This window comes from Mercenaria mercenaria, chromosome 4 (assembly GCF_021730395.1).
Source record: "Mercenaria mercenaria strain notata chromosome 4, MADL_Memer_1, whole genome shotgun sequence".
NCBI lineage: Eukaryota > Metazoa > Mollusca > Bivalvia > Venerida > Veneridae > Mercenaria > Mercenaria mercenaria.
Window position 1 is genome coordinate 22,299,626 of NC_069364.1, and position 26,305 is coordinate 22,325,930.

General features: G+C 36.7%; 1 protein-coding gene and 2 long non-coding RNA genes across 5 annotated transcripts in view; 2 read left to right on the forward strand and 1 right to left on the reverse strand.

Annotated features, from left to right (window-relative positions):
* Positions 1–6,228, forward strand: part of LOC128556250 (uncharacterized) — a 36,520-nt gene extending 30,292 nt beyond the window's left edge. Inside the window, exon 4 of the long non-coding RNA XR_008370513.1 lies at positions 5,226–6,228. This is a non-coding gene — a long non-coding RNA (uncharacterized LOC128556250). The remainder of the gene's footprint in view (positions 1–5,225) is intronic.
* Positions 1–26,305, reverse strand: part of LOC123551167 (titin homolog) — a 280,515-nt gene that overhangs the window by 145,564 nt on the left and 108,646 nt on the right. The window lies entirely within an intron of this gene.
* LOC128556249 (uncharacterized) lies at positions 13,030–16,923 on the forward strand. The gene is made up of 3 exons (XR_008370512.1): positions 13,030–13,224; positions 13,923–14,023; positions 15,448–16,923. It is a non-coding gene; the product is annotated as an uncharacterized LOC128556249 (long non-coding RNA).

Below are 26,305 nucleotides of genomic sequence, written 5' to 3' on the forward strand. Positions count from 1 at the left end.
AACTTTGCTTCAAGAAGTTTAATCCGTTAAGAAAGTTTAAAGTTAGAACAAGAGAGCACGTTCGACTTCTCTCATTGCTTAACTCTGAATTAGAGCTTTGTCAGTAAAAGGTGCATAATAATCAATAGCTTTAAAAGTAATTATGATATTGGACGTTTTCTAAAACTTTAACCAAACATTCTAAGTTAAATAGGGGCATAACTCTGTCAGAATTAAAGACAGAGTTACGGGGATCGTTTCTCCAAGTGTAGACTTTGATATAAATTCAAGTCAAAATCTTTAGTAGTAACAGAGGTATTTGACTTAATCAAAATCTTCGAAAAGTCAAACTAAAAAAGCTACATTTTCATAGCAGTAAATGTTCAAGTCACATATCAGTGTCATGATTGTGGTTAAGATTATAAATGCATTGTATATTAAATATTTTCAAACAGCATTTTCAAACGCATGCAATATTTGATTACACTGTACTAAGTGTCAATGCTATTACCTTTCTTCCTGAGTTATGCGCTTACGGATCAAAACGTACCCAATCAAAAATGTACCTATGTTTTCTCAATCTCTTTTAATATAAAGGGCTACACTGCATTTAAGGTCGTTATTAGTAAATCAAGCTTTTTTTTCAGAAAAAAAAATCCAATGAACAACTTTTTATTTAATCATACTTTATTGCTCATACAAACATGCAAGTCGATACATAGAATTACAACAGTTCAAAAGCAAACTGGTTGGGCAACAAGTTCTAACATATTACATTAAGCCCTTTCCACAACTTTTCAATTTGGTGTGGCCTAAAAGCAATTATCAGAATTTGTAATGATTTCACAAAATTGCTCATTAGCTGGTGATGCATGTTAGTTTTAGCTCGGCTGATTTTTGAAAAACAAAATCAATGAGGTATTGTTGTCACTTGACTCGGCGTCGGCGTTCGTTACATTTTTTGTTAAGGACCACCCTTCTCAAAAACTATAAGAGGTACAGCTTTGAAACTTTGCACACTTATTCTTGTTTTTTATCATTTGGGGACTATGTAGGCCAAGAACTACATCTCTAATATGCATTTCGATGGAATAAAGACCTTTTATATACTTAAAAATTTGAGTTTACAAGTCTTCCCACTTCTACCTTAATCGGCTTGCGGGAGAAGTGACTTCAAACAAATGAACCTAGCTAGGCCTCTGCATTTCATCTTTTATGTTAGCATTCTAAAGCATTCGCCAGTTTTAGATTTCAAGAAATTCTCAAACATGAAATATATGATATATAGTTGTGACTTATATACGTTGTTAGTATGTTTCCTTAATATTTAGAAGATGTTGTACTGACATTCAATATCTTTTGTTAAAAACTATCCATAGGGATGGGACTTTGCTAACACTGTAACAAACTGTTACACATTTGTGTTAGCTTTCTACCATGAGATAAGCATGTGTTCTACAGTATGGACATATTGCACGACTTTAGGAGCACATAATTTTTCTGTTTAAGAACTAGTACATATTTCTCGATTCAAAGCTAACCATCTTTTTTAAAGTCTTGAATATTTATCAGAATATCTGTCGTGATGATATCTAGGTCAAGAGTGAATGGGTCATAGGTAAAATCAAAATAAATTCTTGATTACACTCAAGAGGCCACATTTTGGGTCCAATCTTAACGAAAATTGGTGAGAATTTTTGTCTCCACTTGGCTAAAGTTAATTACAATGTTATGGTTTATTACCAAGATGAGCTACAAAGGGCCATCTTGTCCCTCTTATCTAGTTTCAATTTTGACTTTATTTATGATTTTTTTTAATCCCCCACACGAGTGGTGGGGGTTATTAGAATGGTCTTCTTCTGTCTCTCCTTCCGACCATCTGTCCGTCCGTAGCATTTTGTTTCCGCTCTGTATCTCCGAAACTCCTTGAAGGATAATCATGAAACTTAAGTCAAATGATTCAACTCATCAAGATGGCGTGCAGAACCCATAAGTCAGTCATGTCGGCTCAAGGTCAAGGTCACAACTCGAGGTAAAAGGTTTTAGCGTTTCTTTTCTTACCCGCTCTGTATTTCTTAAACTAAAACTGGGACGATTACTCGGTTAATCGGATCCGATTCGATTACTAGGTGAAACCGGTTTCAATTTTGCGAAATCGGTAATCGCTCTTAAATAATTAACATCACGAGTCGTACTTTATATTGATACATTTCTTTGACCAGCACATAGATCCACTGTATATTTCTGCTTAAACACAATAATTGAACATAATTAATAGTCTCGGATGTGCATGTCGTGATACCTTTAAAATAAAATACTCCAAAATATGACTTAGTAATTGTCAAACTGCTTACAAACGATAAAGTCGATAAGTTTCTAATGAAGTCAGCTGCTGGAAGTACCTTGATACGGTCAATATGGCGGCCGATTATCCGGTTCGATTCGATTTCAAAGAAATGAATAACCGGTTTCAAAATTTTGAAATCGTACAAGCCATATCTTAAACCCCTTGAAGGATAATCATGAAACTTGGGTCAAATTATTAAATCATCTGAAAGATGTGCAGAACTTACGAGTCAGCCATTTTGGCTCAAGGTAGAGATCACAACTTGAGGTCACAGGTTTGAGCCTTCAATTTTGTGTCCGCTATGTTTCTCTTCTAAAGGGTCTAAATGTCAAATGTCGACTCATCTAGACTATGTGCAGGACTGTGTCAGCAGTGTCGATTTAAGGTCAAGTTCACAAGCCAAAGTCAAATGTTTGTGCCCGCTCTGTATCTTCTTAACCCCTTGAAAGTTTTTCATGAAACTCTGTCAAATTATCACCTTATCAAGACAATGACCAGAACTAATGAGTCAGCTATGTCGGCTCGAAGTCTAGGTCACAACCCTGGATATTTTTAGCCTTCCATTTTATGTCCGCTCTGTATCTCCTAAATCACTTAAGGATTTAAAGAAACTAGGGACAAATGATTATCTCATCAAGATGATGTGCAGAACTTACGAGTCAGCCATGTCGGCTTAATGTCAAGGTCACTACTCGGGGGTCAGATGTCTGAACCTTCTATTCTATATCAGCTTTGTACCTCCTAAACCTCTTAAAGGATTTTCATGAAACTTGGGTCAATTAATTACCTCATCAAGACTATGTACAGAACCCATGTGTCAGCTTTAATGGCTCATGGTCAAGTTTACAACTCAAGGTCAAAGGTTTTAGCCTTCAATTTTATATCCTCTCTGTATCTCCTAAACACCTAGATGGATTTCGATATGACTTGACTGTAATATTCCACTTATCAAGACACTGTGCAATATTCAAAATTCAAAGGTCAAGGTCCACACAATTTCCTCAACCTTTTCATTATCCTTAACGGTGGCCGGAGGAATAGGTCTCTTTCAGACAGCCTCGTTGACATTGTGAATGTTCCCGATTTTTAGAGTGGAAAATATATTTTTGCCATAAAGTTAAAATTGTTGAATATATTTATTTCAAAACGATCCTACTGGAGTTATCAGTGACATGTTGTTATTATGTTCCAAATACATATTTTTAGCACACCTGAGCCAAATGCTCAAGGTGAGCTTTTGTGACCGCTTGATGGCCGTCGTGGGTTGTGCGTCGTGTGTCAACAATATGAAAAAAATCTTCTTCTTCGGAACCACTGGGCAGATTTACACCAAAATTCACATAAATGATCCTTGGGTGGCCCCGTCCCCTTTTAAAACATTACCGAAAGAATTTATATTCTTGCAGAACTCTGGTTGCCGTGGTAACCTAAAGGAAAAACTTTGAAAGTCTTTTTGTCATAAACTGTGTGCCGGATTTCAAAAATATTTCGTAGAAATAATCTCTAGGTGACCCTCTACCATATTGTCTAAGCCATTCTGTCCCGGTTCAAATCATGGCCGCCTGGGGGCGTGGCTTATTTTCCCTATATGGCTGTATTGTAAATTTCAAAAATGTTCTCCTGCAAAACCACTGGGCAAATTTACTCTAAACTTCACAGAAATGATCCTTGGTTGCACCCTATCAAATTTGCCCAAAGAATCTGGCAAAACTCTGGTTGCCATGGCAAACGAAAGGAAAGTTTTGAAAAATCTTCTTGTCCAAAACCACCATAGCTGGGGCTTTGATAATTGATATGTGGCATCATCTAATAGTACTCTACCAAGTGAGTTCAAATTATCCCCCTAGGATCAAATATGGCTCCGCCCTGGGGTCATATGGTTTATATAGACTTATTTAGAAACATTTGAAAATCGTCTTGTCCAAAACCACAGGGCTTAGGGCTTTGACATTTGTATGTAACATCATCTAGAGGTCCTCTACTAAGATTGTTCAAATTATCCCCCATAGGGTCTCATGCTTAATATAGACTTATATAGGGGACATTTTTGAAAATCTTCTTGTCAAAATCCGCAGGGTCTAGTGCTTTGATATTTGATACGTAGCATCATCAATTGGTCCTTTATCAACTTTTTCACTTATTCCCCTATGGTCAAATAGTGCCCCGTCCAGGCCCAGTTCACATGGTTTATATCGACTTGCATAAGAAAAATGTTTAAACATCTCCTTGTCTGAAACCACAAAACCTAGGCCTTTTAGTGTTTTGTATGTAGCATTGCGTTATGGTCGTATTCCAAGATTGTTCAAATTATTACCCTTGGGTGAAAAGAGGCTCTTCTTTGGGTGTCCAAAATTTGATATACTTACATAGGAAAAACTTTAAAAATCTTCTTGTCTGAAACTGGACGGCCTAAGCTTATAATATTTGGTAAGTTGCATTGGCTAGTTGTCTTCTACCAAGATTAATCATTTATGGTCTTAGTTAAGCCCCACCAAGAATGTCCCAAATTTACATAGACTTATACAAAAAAATAAAAATTAAAGAAAAATTCTTGTCTGAAAGTTCAAGGTCTAGGCTTTTGATTTTTGGTATGTATCATTGCCTCGTTGAATTCTAACAAGATTGTTCAAATTATAGCCCTGGGGTGAATAGAGGCCCGCCCCGATATACTTTCTTGTTTTTGAAGATACAGCCTTGAAATTTGAGTGACAGTACAGTTTTGCACACTGATCTTAAAACTGACTTTCAGTGAGCATGAATGTGACCTACTGACCCACTTTCTTAGTGGTTTAGGATCACTTTGACATTTGATACATGTAGCTCATATTACTCAAGTGAGCGAACAATGGTCATGGTGACCCTCTTGTTTCTTGCATGTTAAAATTGTTCTTTTTTACAGGCCAAAATAGAGTTCGAACATCCTGGGCAGTTAATACACTTACAGGTATATATAACTTAATAAATTTGCCCCTCCTTTCTTACTTTTAAAGAATCCATGATATAAAACAGCTGATATTATGCGCAAATCTTCCCCTACACCTTTATATATATATGAAGGGGCTCTCCTAAGATTTAAGTTAAGTTTTTTAATGTACCCTGGTATCTCAGTACCCACTTTTGAGAATGGATTGAAACTTCACACACTTATCTATCGTGATAAACATTTTACAAAATTATGCCCCTATTTTGCCTTAAAAACTAAGCTAGTATCTTATTACCAACTGATGGTAATGGATTGAAACTTCACGACTTTATTCACTGTTATAATCTTACATACACTGTGCAGATCCCGTTATTCTACTTTGTGTTTAGCTCCACTGTTCGGAGAATAGGGGTGCTATTCTACTCGCCCAGGGATCGGTGTCGGCGTTAGCGTCGACGTGACCTTTCTTGATTAAAGTTTTTCGGCAACCTTTGTTTTTCTTTGATACTATTGCTTATATCTTACTATCTCTTAACATTAACATTGTTCAACATGTGACATCATCTAATAGTCTTCTATGAAGAATAATCAAATTATGTCACTGGGATGAAAAGAGGCCCCGCCGCGGTGGTCTCAAATTTTACATAGACTTATACAGGAAACAACTTTAAAAATCTTCTTTTCTTAAACCTCAAGACCTGAACCTATGTAGCATTGCCTTTTGGTCCTCAACCAAAATTAGATTATTACCGTGGGATAAAAAGAGACCCCACTCGAGCGCCCCAAGTTTTACATACAAATTTGTTTGCGATTCTCGAGAAGTCATCCTATCTTTATCTGTCATACGTCTGTTAAACGTCGCTTTTAAATGCATCTTACATTTCGGAGTGAAATAACTTATGACTAAAAGAAACATTTTTGGAGGCATTATTAAACATTTTCCCTTTGCAGGTAGTTTTGAAACACAAACACAAGGAGAAACAGTCAGCAGGAATGGTGAGTTATATTGAAAAATTATTTAACGATAATGGTATAAGTTGTATTTCAGTCTTTATGAATCTTTGTCAGAATGTTTTTCTTGACAATCTCTAGGGATTGATCGAAACTGGGTCATGTTGGATCAAAAACTAGGTCAACAGGCCAGATCAAAGAAAAGTCTTGTGAACACTCTAGAGGCCACAGTTGTGACTCAGTCTACATGAAACTATTTCAGAAAGTTTTCTTGAAGATCTTGTCTTGATGATTTCTAATTAAAATTCTAATCAGAATCAGGTTGAGTTAAAAATAAGGTCACCCTGTCAAATTAATAGAAAAGCTTGTTACTTTTCAAGAGGCCTTAGTTTTTCTTCTAAAAATGGACTTAGCCAATTATACCCGAGGTCATCGGTGTTATATAGGTTATTTTGTAAGGTAAATGTTCTTCGGTAACTTTTGTTATTAGTACACCTAAACCAAAGGCTTATGGTGAGCTTTTGCGACCGCTCAATGACTGTCGTCCGTTGTCATTCGTGTGACGTGCGTCGTCCGTCCGTCCGTCCGTCAAATTCTTCTAAAATATCTCCTTGAAACCCACTGGGCAGATTTACACCTATCTTCACAGGAATGATGGTCCTTGGATGGCACTCTTCCAAAATTGTTCAAAAATTGAATTTCTCACAAAACTCTGGTTGCCTTGGTAACCAAAATGAAAACATTGTAAAATCTTCCTGTCAAAAACCGCAAGACGTAGAGCCTTGATATTTGTCATGTGACATCATATAATGGTCTTCTATGAAGGGTAATCAAATTATTTCACTGGGATGAAAAGAGGCCCCGCCGCGGTGGTCTCAAAGTTTACATAGACTTATATAGGAAACAACTTTAAAAAAACTTCTTTTCTTAAACATCAAGACCTGGACCTTCGATATTTGGTATGTAGCATTGCCTTGTGGTCCTCAACCAAAATTAGATTATTACCGTGGGATAAAAAGAGACCCCACTCGAGCGCCCCAAGTTTTACATACAAATTTGTTTGCGATTCTCGAGAAGTCATCCTATCTTTATCTGTCATACGTCTGTTAAACGTCGCTTTTAAATGCATCTTACATTTCGGAGTGAAATAACTAAATGACTAAAAGAAACATTTTTGGAGGCATTATTAAACATTTTCCCTTTGCAGGTAATTTTGAAACACAACCACAAGGAGAAACAGTCAGCAGGAATGGTAAGTTGTGTTGAAAAGTTATTTAACAATAATGATATAAGTATTACTTAATTTGTCCCAGTGGGAACATTTTGTCTCTTACAGTGTCTTAATTGAGCTAGAAATAAGAATATCTTTTAAACAACCTCTTTCAATGAGCGATTTGTTCGATCTCCATCAGAAATTAGATGTAACATCATCGCAAGATTTGTAAAGAAGTTGATATAAATTTCTTTTTCGTTGAAAGAAAACACACCGTCCATATATTTTTTCATAAATAAACAAACACTTTTCCCATGAAAATGGTAAAAATAAACAGATAAAATCTAGGTATATTAATTAGTGCTTCACTATAGAAAATTATGTTGCTTTTCTCTCAAAGTGCACAAATATAAACGACCAATAAAACAATGAAATAATATAAGTGTTATATTGCAGTAAAGTGTTTGACATTAGGTGTAACTTGAGTGACAATTTATGTATATTTTAAGAGGATTATTTTTAATTGTTTATTACTTGTGGTTTCTACCAGAATGAATTCATTTTGCTTATGTTAACGATGTATTTGACCAATCTGTATAAATATGAAGACAAATTGTGTATTTTCGAACTAACTGGGAGGTGTAAGGCGTTTCGTATTAAATTGAATTTTGTGAGCTCTGTCAGCTGGACGTTATACTACTTGTGACGGAAAATAAACTAGACGGAAACAAAAACAGTGTATTATTTATTTAGTAGCTTTAGGCAGCGCTACGCTACAGATTTGCTTACATTTTTTTTCAAAAAGGGGCACCCGGTCTAAGGAAGGGGCTGTTCAATGAACAGAAGTAATGCCTTTAAATGAGTTCTTCTCATCAACTACACTGGATGCATTTTCCTCCGTGACTTAGTCAGTAATATAGTGCTCTCCTAATTTTGTGCAAATGAGGGCACTTGGTCCGTTTTAGGGGCCGATAGAGTTAGAAAAATTCACAGCAATATAGCTTGAGTGATCTACTGCTAAATCACTTCTGATTAGTTTGTTTTGTTAAACTGCGGAGAAGCGTGGTTACTTTTCCCTATATGATTAAAACATTGAAACTTCCGCTGTTACCGCTGGCCCGTTTCTTAAACATTTTCACATCATTGGTCCTTCTTCCAAGATCTTTTACTGAAGTTATGAATCTCGAGTGAGCAATCTAGCGCAGCCTTGACACTCATTTTAACACGTGTTCAATGCGAGGTATTGTGACCGGCCATTGCCCGGCGTCTGCCGGTGTCTGTCATGCGACGTGCGTCGTGCGTCGTGCGTCGTCCGTCGACATTTGCCATGTGAACACTTTATAGGCCATAGTTGCGACCAAATCTTTATGAAACTTTGTCAGAATGTTGGCATTGATGATCTCTAGGTCCAATTCAAAACAGGGTCATTTGAAGTCAAAAACTAGGTGGGTAGGCCAGATCATAGGAAAAGCTTGTGAACACTCAATAGGCCATAGATTTGACTCAATATTTATGAAGCTTGGTCAGAGTGTTTGTCTTTATGATCTGAACGCAAAGTTCAAATTTTGGTCATATGGGTCAGAAACTAGGTCACCAGGTCAAATCAAAGGAAAAGCTTGTGAACACTCTACAGGCCACAGTTGTAACTCAATTTTTATGAAACTTGGTCAGAATGTTTGTCTTTATGATGTCTAGTTCAATTCTGAACCTAGATTATATAAGATCCAGAATTAGGTCACCAGCTCAAATTAAATGAAAAGCTTGTGAACATTCCAGAGGTCAAAATTGTATTTCAGTCGTTATGAATCTTTGTCAAAATGTTTGTCTTGACAATCTCTAGGGTTTGATCGAAACTGGGTCATGTTGAATCAAAAACTAGGTCAACAGGCCAGATCAAAGAAAACTCTTGTGAACACTCTAGAGGCCACAGTTGTGACTCAATCTACATGAAACTTTTTCAGAATGTTTTCTTGAAGATCTTGTCTTGATGATTTCTAATTCAAGTTCTAATCAGAATCATGTTGAGTTAAAAATAAGGTCACCCTGTCAAATTAATAGAAAAGCTTGTTACTACTCAAGAGGCCTAGTTTTTCGTCCAGAAATTGGCCAGAATATTTGTCTCCATAATATCACTTGTAAAACAGGTTTGCCCTGTTATGCTTTGGTACTCAGGTGAGCTACGTAGGGCCATCTTGGCCCTCTTGTTTAATACACTGACAGTGTCGTAAAACCGAAATTTGTTTATACAGCTTAGCACCTTTATTTAGACATTTTCTGACCTTAATGGCTTATTATTTCAGAATATATACTTATGTATAATTAATTTGATAATACTTCTTAGGAATGATCATTGCCCCCCTTCCCCAACCACCCCTTTCAAAAGTATTCAAAGAATTGATTTCCATGCAGAACAATGGCTGCTTTGGCAAACGAAAGGAAAATTGTTTGGATTAACGCTGTTTGACAACAGTATTTCAGTCATATACCGACGGGCAGTTAATCTAACCAGTGCCCAGTTCTCAGCAAGTAACAGCCAATCTCCCCATATGGGTTATTAGAGGTGGAGGACGAAGGATTTCAGATAACATTTATCAATTTGCCACGGATAACATACGCCCCTCCCAGGGATCGAACCTGCGACACCAAGACCCGTAGACCAACGATCTTCCTACTGAGCTAAGCGGACGGGCTACCAAAAGGAAAAACTTTGAAAATCTTCTTGTCCAAAACCGCAATGCGTGAGCCTTGATATTTGGCTTGTGACATCATCTAATGGTTTTCTATGAAGACTTTTCAAATTGTTCCCCTAGAATGAAAAGAGCCCCGCCCCGGGGTTCACAAGTTTTTGTTTTTGTTTTTTTTTTAAGAAAAACATATTGGAAAAAGTCTTTAGAAATCTTTTTGTCTAAAGCCACAAAACTTTGGCCTTTAATTATTGGTATGTAGCATTGCCTTGTGGTACTCTACCAAAATTGTTCAAATTAGGGGGAGCCTCTGCCCTGGGTTGGAGTTTCTCACGTTTTACTTAGTCTAATTTAGGAAAAACTTTAAAAAAAATCTCCTTGCCCGAAAGTTCAATGCCTAGACCTTTGATATTTAGGTTGTAGCAATGCCTGGCTGATCTCTAACAAGATTGTTCAAATTATGCCCGAGGGCTGAAAAGAGGCACCGCCATGGGTGTCACTTGTAATATGGGTTATATAGGAGTAAATACTTGAAAAATATCTGATCATATTTCCTAGAGTGTTTAATTATAATAATCTGATGATCACAAATGATTAGGGACACTTGACCGTGACCTTTACCTACTGACTTACTTTCTAATTGTTTAAGATACAGCCTTGAAATTTGGATGAAATGTACAGTTTTGCACACCAATCTTAAAACTGACTTCCAGTGACCGTGAATGTGGCCTTCTGACCAACTTTCTTAATATTTTAGTTTCAGTTTGCCATTTTAAACATGTGGCTCATATTACTCAGGTGTGCGATTCAGGGTGATCATGACCCTCTTGTTTATAATGTTGATTTTGTCTGTTAGATAAAACATTGCTGCCAAAGAATATAACAGATATACCATTATTTTCCACTGCCAAATGTTCTACATCCTCCATCTTGATTTAGCTTTTTACATCGTTTTTGAGAATTTTCTCTCTATCAATATTGTTCTCGCTGCGGCCCATATCCGTATAAACCGCTTTGTGCGAATCACTGATTTTTAGCTCACCTGTCACATAGTGACAAGGTGAGCTTTTGTGATCGCGCAGCGTCCGTCGTCCGTGCGTGCGTAAACTTTTGCTTGTGACCACTCTAGAGGTCACATTTTTTGTGGAATCTTTATGAAAGTTGGTCAGAATGTTCATCTTGATGATATCTAGGTCAAGTTCGAAACTGGGTCACGTTTCTTCAAAAACAAGGTCAGTAGGTCTAAAAATAGAAAACCTTGTGACCTCTCTAGAGGCCATATATTTCAAAAGATATTCATGAAAATTGGTCAGAATGTTCACCTTGATGATATCTAGGTAAAGTTCGAAACTGGGTCACGTGCAATCAAAAACTAGGTCAGTAGGTCTAAAAATAGAAAATCTTGTGACCTCTCTAGAGGCCATATATTTCACAAGATCTTCATGAAAATTGGTCAGAACGTTCAACTTGATGATATCTAAGTCAAGTTTGAAACTGGGTCACGTGCCTTCAAAAACTAGGTCACTAGGTCAAATAATAGAAAAACCTTGTGACCTCTCTTAAGGCCATATTTTTCATGGGATCTGTATGAAAGTTGGTCTGAATGTTCATCTTAATAATATCTATGTCAAGTTCGAAACTGGATCACGTGCGATCAAGAACTAGGTCAGTAGGTCTAAAAATAGAAAAACCTTGTGACCTCTCTAGAGGCCATACTTGTGATTGGATCATAAAAATTGGTCAGAATGTTCATCTTGATGATATCTAGGTCTAGTTCGAAAGTGGATTACGTGTCATCAAAAAGTAGGTCAGTAGGTCAAATAATGAAAAAAACTTTGTGACCTCTCTAGAGGTCATATTTTTCATGGGATCTGTATGAAAATTGGTTTGAATGTTCATCTTGATGATATATAGGTCAGTTTTGAAACTGGGTCAACTGCGATTAAAAACTAGGTCAGTGGGTCTTAAAGTAGAAAAACCTTGTGACCTCTCTAGAGGCCATACCCTTTAATGGATCTTCATGAAAATTGGTCAGAATGTTCACCTTGATAATATCTAAGTTAAATTTGAAACTGGGTCACGTGCCATCAAAAACTAGGTCAGAAAGTCAAATAATAGAAAAACCTTGTGACCTCTCTAGAGGCCATATTTTTCATGGGATCTGTATGAAAGTTAGTCTGAATGTTCATCTTGATGATATCTAGGTCAAGTTCGAAACTGGGTCAGTGCGGTCAAAAACTAGGTCAGTAGGTCTAAAAATAGAAAAACCTTGTGACCTCTCTAGAGGCCATATTTATGAATGGATTTTCTTAAAAGTTGGTCAGAATGTTCATTTTGATAATGTCTAGGTCAGGTTTGAAAGTGAGTCACGTGCTGTCAGTAACTAGGTCAGTAGGTCAAATAATAAAAAAACCTTGTGACCTCTCTAGAGGCCATATTTTTCATGGGATCTGTATGAAAATTGGTCTGAATGTTCATCTTGATGATATCTAGATCAAGTTTGAAACTGGGTCAACTGCGATCAAAAACTAGGTCAGTAGGTCTAAAAATAGAAAAAACTTGTGACCTCTCTAAAGGCCATACTTTTGAATGGATCTTCATGAAAATTGGTCAGAATGTTCACCTTGATGATATCTAGATCAAATACGAAACTGGGTCACATGCCGTCAATAACTAGATCAGTAGGTCAAATAATAAAAAACCTTGTGACCTCTCTAGAGGCCATATTTTTCAATAGATCTTCATGAAAATTGGTCAAAAGTTTTATCTTGATGATATCTAGGTCAGGTTCAAAACTGGGTCACATGAGCTCAAAAACTAGGTCACTATGTCAAATAATAGAAAAAACCGTGTCATGCTCAGTTCAAAACTGGGTCATGTGGGGACAGGGGAGCGATTCAGGACCATCATGGTCCTCTTGTCTTCCCAATAAATGTGTTTGCAATTGTCAGCAAAATTATCCTGTATCTGTCATACAAATTGAATGTCAAGTTTAATTGTATCTTACATTTCGGGGTGAAATACCTTATGACTATAAAAGAAGACATTTTATGGAGGTATTTTTAACATTTTCTTTTTGTAGGTCATGCTGAAACACAAACACAAGGAGATACAATCAGCAGGAATAGTAAGTTGTGTTGAAATGTTATTTAACAATAATTATATAATTATTGCTAACTGAATTTACACTAATAATGGTAAACCATTTGTTTCTGTTTGGTTTTAACGTCACACCAACATACATATAGGTCATATGGCGATTTTCAAGCTTTTCATGGTGCCCTTTCATTTCTTAAAACGCGGACACCTGGGTAGAACCATTGAACTTCCGTAAATCAGCTGGATGTATTCCTCACATTAAGAATTCTACGCTTCGAGTGAGACATTTTTACGTCTTTGATATGACGTGCCCAGGAATTGAACTCACAACCTCCCGCACTTGAAGCAGGCGCTCTTCCACAAGGCTACCGGGGCGCTGTCTTCAAACTCTATATAAGAATATAATTATCCACTTTCAAGTTTTTTTACAAAATATTTCACGAATCGCAAATGATTATTTACATAAAACTTTACTAGATTATATTTCTACAAATGAAGAAAAATTAATTGTATATTTAGTCCACAATTGTCAACAAGTAACATACGAGTAGTGATAAGAAGTTTATGATACTTGTGTCTTATGTACACACATCTGGTTTTCATTTTTTAATGTTTACCGGTTCTACTATCGAAGAAATCATGTATGTACATTGTGACTAATCCTCAAATGTGTGGCTGATTTAGGCTTCTTCTAGTTAAGTTTGTTTTACTATATTATATTTTCAGTTGAAAGAGAAAAGAGGTCATCTGGATCATTTTCTACAGATATATATCGACGGCGTTAATGTGCGTACGTCCATTCTTTGACTTGTATGGATAAAACATTTGTAAGTTCCTAAAACATAATATTTGGGGCATCAATTTGTCACCTTTTCTTACTGGTTGTCTGTCTCGAAATCATTTAAGAATAATTTGAAATGTTTGCTCATTTGAGCACAGTTTGATAAAAGTGGCCAATTATTTGTTGCTGCTATAAACCATGTTTACAACGAGCGCTGGCTGTTCAAAATCACTTGACTCAAACTTCCCCTATGCTAGATCATAGGGTCATACTTACAAATCTGTTATTGTCTGGTGAATGATACTTTTTGCATCGATGGGTAATCAAGTTTCTTGTCACAGTCCCCATAACAAAATATGTCGCATTTCAGACTCAGACCTGAAGCTAAAGGTCAATGACACACTTAGAGATAAAAAGGTTTTTGGCAATTATACCCCTTGAACAACGAAGTTGTTAGGGATGGGGGTATACTGGTTTCAAGTTGTCTGTCTGTCCGAAGACTAAATATTTTGCTGGAAAGTCGCCATATGACCTGTCATGTGTCAGTGCGACGTTAAATCCAAAAAAGAAATAATTCGTCCTCCACCTCATATTCATGTGGGGAAGTTACTTGTGGAAAACAGGTTTGCACTGATACAGAATCCAGGAACACTGGTTAGGTTAACTGCCCGCTGTAACATAACTGAAATACTGTTGACAAATAGCATTAAACCAAAAACAAACAAACAAATTCCTTTTTCTGTCCATCTGAAGTCATATCTCAGACTTGGTTCGAAACATCTTGTTAATCGTAATTGGGAAATGTGGCCCTGCAAGATCAAGTTAAATTGCTTCAGGAACACAAGATTTATAACTTATAGTACTTATGTATTAAAATTGAAAATTTCTTCTGCTCATTAACTTCAGTAAGGAATAGGTTACTGTGTCCAAAATTGGAATTTAGGAAGCTGGCAAGGATGCCATGATTTTAGATGTATTATGGGTAGCTGAGGTCAAGATCATCGTTGCTATAAAAGAAAGTTGTCCTGATAATTTCAGTTAGGAACGAGATAAGCAGACTAAACCTGGTAAATAGGGTCCTTTTCTTTATTTTATTTTGGATAGCTTTGGTTGGGGCCATTGTTACTTACTATAGGAAAATGGTTTTCGATCAGTAACTTAGAATGAGTAATTTTTGTAATACAGAAATTCAGTTTCATTTACGTGTTTTTTGAAGGCAGAGGATGCCATTTCATAGGTGAAATCTTTATCCCTTTTGGTAGAGGATACAAAGTGACTTAATTTACTTGTTATCTCTGGATAATTGTTGAAACAAAACTTGTTGTATAAAGTTTCACCAGAAAAACTTGCTTAAGGTGAGAGAATTGCGAAACAAAACTTCATAATTATCGAATATGTACCATAACGATATCTATATATCATGTTAATTGTTTATCCTTTGGTGTTAATATTTATTTATGTGTCTTCTAGGCAACTGAGGAGGAATTGGCAATACAATATAGTGATACTGAACTTATGCAGACAGCTACTGAGAGGTTTTTAAGTGGCTTCTAGAAAAAATGTTAATAATCACATACTGTTTTATTATATTTTACAAGAAATAACTGTTCATATATGCTTATATTATATCTATTCTTTTGCGTTCTCTTTCTCAGTTTTGATCCAAAACAATTGTAGCTTTTGTTCATGTTTCACATATGTGAAACTCCTCATATTCGTATGTTTGAATATTGAATTATTATTACGGCATGGTCAATGGAAAACGTATTTGTTTGTTATTTTTGCGGAATGATCATGATTTTCTGTTTCAAGTTATTTTGTTGCACGATATTTTTGTGAAGTCTATGATTTTGATAGAATGTTTAATCTTTGTTCATCAGAAACATTGCATGTACACAACAGAGCTGCTATTGATGCTGAAGTTGTGCGTCTTCAATAAATATATATATTCCATTGCAGACTGTGAGAGCACCAAAGCGTAAAATAGAAATACCTTTTAACAGCTTTTTTCATGAACCACTAGGTGGATCTTCCCAATACTTGGTCTGCAACATCCTTGGATAGTCCTTTCTTACATTTGTTCATATGGTCCTGAGTGACGGACCATTAGGCCAAACAATTAAGAACAGGTTAGCGAATTAAGACATTTAATGCCCACTTGTTGTACCTGCTGTTTGTTGAAAATGATAAGTACCTTCGTATAGCGTTCGAGACTTCATTGTTGAATAAACCCGTCCATCTGTGATATTTAGAGAGATCGGTGACATTTCTATGCACATATTAATTTACATGCACTTGGTTTTATGAGGTGATGACCCAATTCAATCTCTTACTCGAAAGACCAAGGCCACACAAGGTCAAGTTTTTGTGATTTTGTTGTTTTCTCAATATTTATTTAATCATGGATATATATTTAAATACTTCGTATCAGTCTGACAATGTGTCTCTTGCAAGACTCCTGTGCAATAGCTCATGATCAAACATGAGAGCTCAAAAAATATATTGCTTGGATTTTAAATCCTACCTATAAAACACCTTTTAAATAGCTTTTCTTGGTGTCGCAATGACCAACATAGGTATGGTTTGATCAGTTTCAAAATATGGTGATATTTTCTTGTTTAGTTTGCTATTTTACAGTAATGAACACACTGTAAGAAATATTTTATGTTATGAAACGTCTTTTTACAGATTATTTATGTAGGGACGTAATATTTAGCTTTATGATGTTCGCTTATTTGCTGCAATTTAAGCATCATTCAAGCCTTAATTCAGTAGATTAAACGTATGATTTATTACACCTGAAATCATACCAAGTTGTATGCTCGTATGTGTATGAAACAGTACAGAAACGTTCTGCATTTTGACAGTTTTGATTAAAATTTATCAAGAGATTTGAGTAGCATTCACACAGTAATGATGCGGACACTTTTTTGTGACACCAGACTGCTCTCTTAGCATGGTCTGTTTTGCGTCCGGTCTATAACTGCCATCCGTAAAGGGATTTTGAAATCACTTGGCTTAAATTTTTACATAATGAGACGACGTGTCGTGCACAAGGCACAGACCCAAGCTCAAATGTCAAGGTACCACTTAGAAGTCAGAAGTTTGGGTCTGTTTCATGTCCAGTTCATAACTCGATAAAGGGATTTTAAAATTACATGGCATAAATATTTTCAATATTGATATGACGTGTCATGCGCAAGACCTTGACCCCTAGCTCCAAAGTCAAGGTCACACTTAGAAGTCAAATGTTAACAGGATCTGTTTCTTGTCCGGTCAAAAACTTTGCCATTTATCAAGGGATTTTGAATTTACTTGGCACAAAATTTAATGTTACCTGTAATTAGTTGATGTGTCATGTGCAAGACCCAGAACCCCTAGCTCCAATGTTAAGGTCACCTTTGGAGATCCTTTTTTCGTCTGGTTACTAAATAAATAATATCTAAACTATAAACTATTCTGGCTTATTTTGACCAGACTGCTGTAGCATTCTTGGGCACGCTTCGGGGACATTTGTCACTAACAGTGACAACTCTCGTTTCAATTCTTTTAAAATAAATCCATTATGGAAAGACATGTAATATACTTTATATATAGAGATAAAGATGAAGATTGTTCTATGAACTTACATATACATTTGCGTCTGTAATAGTGATGTTCATCTGAAGCTTAAAAGTAGATGTCTAGTTTATTGACCTGCTATATTATGACCTCCTTCGAAGAATAGTAGTGAATATTGTTTTGCGCATTGTCGGTCGATTGACCATTTGGTTTCTGATTAGTAAATAGAGAACACTGGTCCTTCAAGGGCCAGACTGCAAAGGATGATTGCCTGTTGTCAGTAGATTACCCCATTTATTCTTGGCGTTAGTAGGTAAAGATCACAGTGACCTTGATACTGTAAACGGTTTCTACTCAATAGCTAAAGAACGCCTTGACATACGTTCGTCAAACTTCATAGCATGGTTGCATGTGGTCAGTAGATGACGCCATCTGTTTTTAGGTCAAGGTCACTGTGACATTGAGACTGAAAATGGTTACTGCTTAGTTTTTTAAGAACGCTTTATTTTGATTCGTCAAAAAAGCATGGCCGCCAGAGGGCGTGGTCACTTTTCCCAGTATGTACATAGAGGAAACTTTAAAGATCTTCTTGTATAACTGCTTGTCCGATTTTTAGCCCACCATCATGAAACTGTGGGCTATTCAAATCACTCCGTGGTTCGTCCGTCCGTCCGTTAACAATTTCTCGTTATCGCATCTCCTCAGAACCTACTGAGCCCGCTCGCTTAGCTCAGTAGGTAGAGCGTTGGTCTACGGATCGCGGGGTCGTGAGTTCGATCCTCGGACGGGGCATATGTTCTCCGTGACTACATGTATTTGATAAACGACATTGTGTCTGAAATCATTAGTCCTCCACCACTGATTCATGTGGGGAAATTGGCAGTTACTTGAAGAGAACAGGTTTTTTACTGGTACAGAATCCAGGAACACTGGTTAGGTTAACTGCCTGCCGTTACATAACTGAAATACCCAAAACAAACAAACAAATCAGAAACTACTGGGGCATTTTGACCAAACATTGTCAGAATGATGCATTGGTACCCTAGTGTACCCCTGAAAACCAGACTGGTTCAACAATTTTTGTGTGAGTTATGTCCTTTTGTTTATTTTTATTTCTAATATATTTTTTTATATCCAGTGGCACTCAGAGAAGTTAATTGGTTTATAGCTTACCTGAACAATGCTCAGGTGAGTTATTGTGATCGCATTTCGTCTTTCGTCTGTCAACATTTAGCTTGTGTATGAGATAGAGGATGTATTTTTCAATTGATCTTTATCACCTCGGTGAATTCTAGGTCGAGTTAGAATATGGGTTATCTCAGGTCAAAAAGTAGGTCACTAGGTTAAATCAAAGAAAAAACCTTGTGCAATAGAAGCTGTATTTTTCAATTAATCTTCCTGAAATTTGGTCAGAATGAATGTCTTGATGAAATCTGTGTCGAGTTTTAATATGGGGTATCTGGGATTAAAAACGCAGGTCACTAAGTCAAATCAAAGACAAGCAATGTGTATTCGATAGAAGTTGTATTTATGCCCCCCCCCCCCCCCCCCTCCCCTCTGGGGGAGACATATTGTTTTTGCCCTGTCCGTCCGTCTGTCCGTACGTCACACTTCATTTCCGAGCAATAACTGGAGAACCATTTGACCTAGAACCTTCAAACTTCAAAGGGTTGTAGGGCTGCTGGAGTAGACGAGTCCTATTGTTTTTGGGGTCATTCTGTCAAAGGGGCCTGAACATTGAAAACAATTTCCGATCAATAACTAGAGAACCACTTGACCCAGAATGTTGAAACTTGACAGGATGATTGACATTGAAGAGTAGATGACCCCTATTGATTTTGGGGTCACTCCGTCAAAGGTCAAGGTCATAGGGGCCTGAACATTGAAAACCATTTCCGATCAATAACTAGAGAACTACTTGACCCAGAATGTTGAACCTTAATAGGATGATTGGTCATGAAGAGTAGATGATCCCTATTGATTTTGGGATCACTCCATCAAAGGTCAAGGTCACAGGGGCCTGAACATTGAAAACGATTTCCGATCAATAACTAGAGAACCACTTGTCCCAGAATGTTGAAACTTAATAGGATGATTGATCATGAAGAGTAGATGACCCCTATTGATTTTGGGGTCACTCCGTCAAAGGTTAAGGTCACAGGGGCCTGAACATTGAAAACCATTTCCGATCAATAACTAGAGAACTACTTGACCCAGAATGTTGAAACTTAATAGGATGATTGGTCATGAAGAGTAGATGATCCCTATTGATTTTGGGATCACTCCATCAAAGGTCAAGGTCACAGGGGCCTGAACATTGAAAATGATTTCCGATCAATAACTAGAGAACCACTTGTCCCAGAATGTTGAAACTTAATAGGATGATTGATCATGAAGAGTAGATGATCCCTATTGATTTTGGCGTCACTCCGTCAAAGGTCAAGGTCACAGGGGTCTGAACATTGATAACCATTTCCGATCAATAACTTGAGAACCTCTTGATCCAGAATGTTGAAACTTCATAGGATAATTGAACATGCAGAGTAGATGACCCCTATTGATTTTGGGATCACTCCATCAAAGGTCAAGGGCACAGGGGCCTGAACATTGAAAACCATTTCCGATCAATAACTAGAGAACCACTTGACCCAGAATGTTGAAACTTAATACGGTGATTGGTCATGAAGAGTAGATGACCCCTATTGATTTTGGGGTCACTCCGTCAAAGGTCAAGGTCACAGGGGTCTGAAAATTGCAAACGATTTCTGATCAATAACTAGAGAACCACTTGACCCAGAATGTTGATACTTCATAGGATGATTGGTCATGTAGAGTAGATGACCCCTTTTGTTTTTGGGGTCACTCTGTTAAAGGTCAAGGTCACAGGGGCCTGAACATTGAAAACCATTTCTAATCAATAACTTGAGTACCACTTGACCCAGAATATTGAAACTTCATAGGATGATTGTACATGCAAAGTAGATGACCCCTACTGATTTTGGGGTCATTCTGTTAAAGATCAAGGTTACAGGGGTCTGAAAATTGAAAAACATTTCCGGTCAGTAACTTGAGAACCACTTGACCCAGAATGTTGAAACTTAATAGGATGATTGATCATGCAGAGTAGATGATCCCTATCGATTTTGGGGTCACTCTGTTAAAGGTCAAGGTCACAGGGGCCTGAACATGGAAAACCGTTTCTGATCAATAAATTGAAAACCTCTTGACCCAGAATGTTAAAACTTTATAGGATAATTGGACATACAGAGTAAATGACCCCAATTAATTTTGGGGTCACTCTATTAAAGGTCAAGGTCACAGGGGCTTGAACATGGAAAACAATTTCCGGTCAGTAACTTGAGAACCACTCAACCTAGAATGTTGAAACTTCGTAGGATGATTGCTCATGCAGAGTGGATGACCCCTATCGATTTTGGGGTCCCTCCGTTAAAGGTCAAGGTCACAGGGGCCTGAACATTGATAACCATTTCCGATCAATAACTTGAGAACCTCTTGATCCAGAATGTTGAAACTTCATAAGATAATTGAACATGCAGAGTAGATGACCCCTATTGATTTTTGGGTCAGTCTATTAAAGGTCAAGGTCACAGGGGCCTGGTCATGTGAAATCATTTCCGGAAAATAACTTGAGAACCACTTGATCTAGAATGTTGAAACTTAATAGGATGATTGGACATGCAGAGTAGATGACCCCTATTTATTTTGGGGTCACTTGATCAAAGGTCAAGGTCACAGGAGCCTGAACAATGACTTGAGAACCACTAGGCCAAGAGTGTTGAAACTTAGCAGGATGACTGGACATGCCAAGTAGATGATCCCTATTGCAGCCAACCATCAGTGTCTCTTTGATTTTCGCTCCTGACTCCTATTGACTTCTTGCCTATACCACTGTGCATTGGGGGAGCAGGATTTTTTTTCGGCCGTTTTTATAGCCGTTATTCGGCTATATTCCCAGTGCCAAAAAGTATTTATTTTTCCCAAAATGACTACAAAAATTCCCAATCTACATTCTGAAAAAATATTTCATCAAAATTGCACAAATATTGACCAAATTAAGGACAATTTTGTAATGCCAGTATGTTATTAAAGAGGTTGCACAATGTGTAACAAGTGTATGAGAAAGTGCTTAAACACATCCTTACTATATCCTATGGGACTAAATATTTCCCAATTTGGAACATTTACGCATCAAAATTCCCAGTATTGGGGGTATAGGCTATGTTCCCAAAACAGAAAGAAAAAACCCTGGGGAGACATGCGCTTTTTTGCAAAAGCATCTTCTAGTTATGAATTGATCTTGAAATTTGGTCAGAATGATAACCTTGATGAAATCCAGGTAGAGTTTGAATATGGGTCATCTGAGGTAAAAAAGTAGGTCACTGGGTCATATTGAAGAAAAACTTTGTGTATGCGATAGAAGCTGTATTTTTCAATTGATCTTCGTAAAATTTGGTCAAAATGATTGCAGGGATAAAATCTAGGTTGAGTTTGAATATTAGTCATCTGGAATTAAAAAATAGGTCACTTGGTCAGATCAAATAAAAACCTTGTGTATGCAATAGAGGATGTATTTTTCAATTGATCTTCGTAAAATTTGGTCAGAATGATTGCCTTAATAAAATCTAGGTCAAGTTTGAATACGGGTCTAAAAGTAGGTCACTAGGTCATATCAAAAAATACTTTTTTCAAACTCTAGAGACCACATTTTTGGTCCAATCCTAATGAAAATTAGCCAGAATATTTGTTTCCATGAAATAACTAGGTCAAACATATTTACACTGTTATGGTGTGTTTTTCAGGTGAGCGACCTAGTGCCCTCTTGGTCCTCTTGTTTATGGCCTTACCCGTAGAAGGATCATAAAGTCTGCAGACAATAATGAGATAATGATTCAAGTTGTTCATTATTTTCTTATTACACCTCAGCAGAGAATAGACTACCCTAGTAAAGGTGTCATCTCTCTTGTTTAGGGTATGGATTGAATTAATAGTTATAATTATTAGTTACCTACCTTTAGGATTTTAGTTAGTCTTGAAATTTGGAACAATTAAAAAATGATTCAATGGTGGGCGCCAAGATCACTCTGTGATCTCTTGTAGAAAAAAATTACACAAATGGTCCTTGTGTGACCCTCTACGAAGATTGTTCAGATTATTCGGATTCGTCAAAAAACATGGCCACCAGAGGGCGTGGTCACTTTTCCCAATATGTATATGGTGGAAACTTTAAAAATCTTCCTGTATGAAACTGCTCCTCCGATTTTTAGAATACTTTTACTCAAATGGTCCTTGTGTGACCCTCTACCCAGATTGTTCAAATTATTTTAATTTCTCAAAAATTAGCCGTCAGAGGGCGTGGTCACTTTTCCCTATATGTATATAGTTGAAACTTTAGAAATCTTCTTGTGTGACACTGGTGGTCCGATTTTAAAATAATTTTACACAAATGGTCCGTGTGATCCTCTACCAAAAATGTTCAGATTATTTTGTTTCGTCAATAGTTGCCACCAAGGGGCATGGTCACTTTTCCCTATATGTATTAAGCGGAAACATCACAAATCTTTTTTGTTTGAAACTGCTGGCCCGTTTTTAATTAATTTTGAACAAATGGTTCTTGTGTGAACCTCTACCAAGTTTGTTCCATTTTTTTCCGATTCGTCAAAAAAAACATGGCTGCCGGGGTGTGGTCACTCGCCAGAGCCTAGATATTTGTTGTGTGATATCAAATTTGTAATGTCTATCATAATTGTTTAAATTATTGCCCTAGGTTCAAAGTGTGAGTGACATGTATATAATATAGGCTAACATAGAAGAAACTTACTTATACAAACACACTTGAAGCCTTGTACACGGTTGAGCGCTTTAGGGTCAGTGACCCTCTTGTTTTTAGAATTACTTCCCTTAGTTTATACTATGTGTAGCTTATATTGTAACTTTTTTATGATTGGGCTAAAGGAAAAGTCGGGACCACTTCCTGTGGTACAACATGCATGTTACATCCAATTTTTAGTTGTATTTTGAGCTATCTCTACCTGACAGAGAGTTTTCTATGGACTTATGTAGATTTTTTAGCTTACCTGAGCACACAGTGCTTATAGTGAGGTATTGTGATCAGACTGTGTCCGTCGGTGCGTCCGTCGGTGCACCAAGTCGTTCGTTGTCAACAATTATGTTTAAATGACATCTCCTCTAAAACTACTGATTTTGATGAAACTTGGCCAGGATGTTGCTTGGGGACCCTCTACCAAAGTTGTTTAGACGGTTTCGCTTTGTTGCACATAGGGGCTGCCAGAGCTAAAAATAGAAAAAATCTTCAAACGACATCTCCTTCTAAACCTTATGTCACCTCCTACCAAGATTGTTCAAATTATACTGATCCGTCAAAAAACATGGCCGCCAGGGGGCGTGGTCACTTTTCCCTATATATGTTAGTGAAAATTTTAAAAATCTTCTTGTGTGAAACTGCTGGCCCGATTTTAAAATATTTTTACACAAATGGTTCTTGTGTGTCCCTCTACCGAGATTGTTCAGATAACATCAATTCGTCAAAAAACATGGCTGTCAGAGGGTGGGGTCTTTTTTCGCTATATGTATATGGTGAAAAATTTAAAAATCAACTCGTGTGTCCCTGTACCAAGGTTGTTCAAATAACATCGATTCTTCAAAAAAACATTGCTGCCATAGGGCGTGGTCACTTTTTCATATATATATATATATATATGTGTAGTGAAAAAAATTAAAAATCAACTCTTGTGAAACTGCTTGTCCGATTTTAGAATAATTTCACACAAATGGTTCTTTTGTGACCGTCTGCTAAGATTGATTCGACAAAAATTTGGCCGCCAGAGGGCGTGGTCAGTTCATATATGTATATAGTGAAAAGTTTAAAATCTTCTTGTGTGAAATTACTGGTCCGAGTTTAGAATAATTTCTCACAAATGGTCCTTGTGTGACCCTCTACCAAGATTGTTGAAAATATACAGATTCGTCAAAAACATGACTGCTAGAGGGCGTGATCAATTTTCCCTATATGTATATAGTGGAAACTTTAAAAATATTCTTGTGTGAAAATGTTTGTCCGATTCTAAAATAATTTTACACAAATGGTTCTTGTTTGACTTTCAACAAAAAGCGCTCAAAATTTTGTGATTCATCCAAAAATAGCCGCAAGAGGGCGTGATCACTTTTCATCAACATTTTTTTTTAAACAGTATTTCCTCAAAAACCACTGAATGGGTTTTGATGAAACTTTACACAAATGATCTCTGGGTAGACGTCTTTTAAAATTGTTTAAATGGTTCCGGGTCATTGAACATAAGGGTTTTTTGGTGAAAAGATAGGTTTATAGCGATCAGATTTTAAAAATCTTTTTTCAGGAGCTTTGATATTTGGCATGTGATATAAGGATTTGACTCGATCCATACTTGTCCGAATTATCACTCTAAGGTAAAAACAAATGGCCATGCCCCTGTGTCTGTACTTTCTATAGGCTTTTACAAAAGAAACATTGAAAATCTTCTTCTCTGAATTAATAATAGTTGTATCGTAATGATTTATATTATTGCCCTAGGTTTAAAAAACTTGTGTGACATGTATATAATATAGGCTTATATAGAAGAAATCTAACCCTGTACTTACACAGACACCTTTGAAGCCTTGTACTCCGATGAGCGCTTTAGGGTCAATGACCTTGTTTTTTTTTTTTTTTTTTTCTTCCCTTTGTTGTTACTATAAATAACTTATTTTATAACTTTTTTATAATTGGCCAAGAAAAAATTCCGTATGAAAATACAGGTGCTAGTGTAAAGAAATTTGCTATGATGTGTGTATATATTGTGACATTCTAGCACCTTGTTTATATTTATATAGGTTATGAAACAATCAACAACAGTAGGCTTTTGTATATGCAAATTTCATTCCAAGTGTTTTGTTATAACATATTGATTTTATAATATAATATTGTTTAGACATCATAATGAACTGATATTCCAGTAGGGGCACTGGCACCAGACCAGAAAGAAAATGCCCCTGTACATGTTATACCATACACTTAGGTATTCTATAAGAACTATTGTCATGAACGGGAAAATGCACTAACCCATTTCAAGCGGCACATTTGTCACATAAAACGCGCACTTCGATGAATGAGTACCAAGCATATTGAACAAGCGGTAATTTATCTTCCATCGTGCGCAAGTCACATTGTCTCACTATTTCATACTGCAGAGATACTTCGCATATTTTATGCTATCGACAACGTTACAAAAAAAAACTTACGTGAACTTCCCTAATGAACATCCGGTCTTGAGGTCACAGCGATGTTAGGCCGAATGTAAACAAACCGAAACAGAATGCAAAATATTCACAGTATACAATAAAACTCAAAATGATGAATGAAATCCATCTTAGAAATGATTTTGAATTTGAAGTAATACATTGGTTCCTATAGAATACCTAGGGGTAGGGTATAACATGTACAGAGGCATTTTCTTTCTGGTCTGGTGTCAGTGAGTAGGGGACTTTTTATTACATGGCAATATTTCATTCACTTATTATTGTATGACATTTTAGCTATACCAGTGTGATTCCTGACAATTTGCTCACCTGAAGACAATAAGCTTTTGGTGAGCTGTTGTTAACTTACTGTCTGTTGTCTGTCCAGCTTCTGACATACGCTAAGTAACGTAACTTCTTCACTTGATCCATAACTTTGTTTCAGATCCAAAACTTTATCATTCATCAAGATATT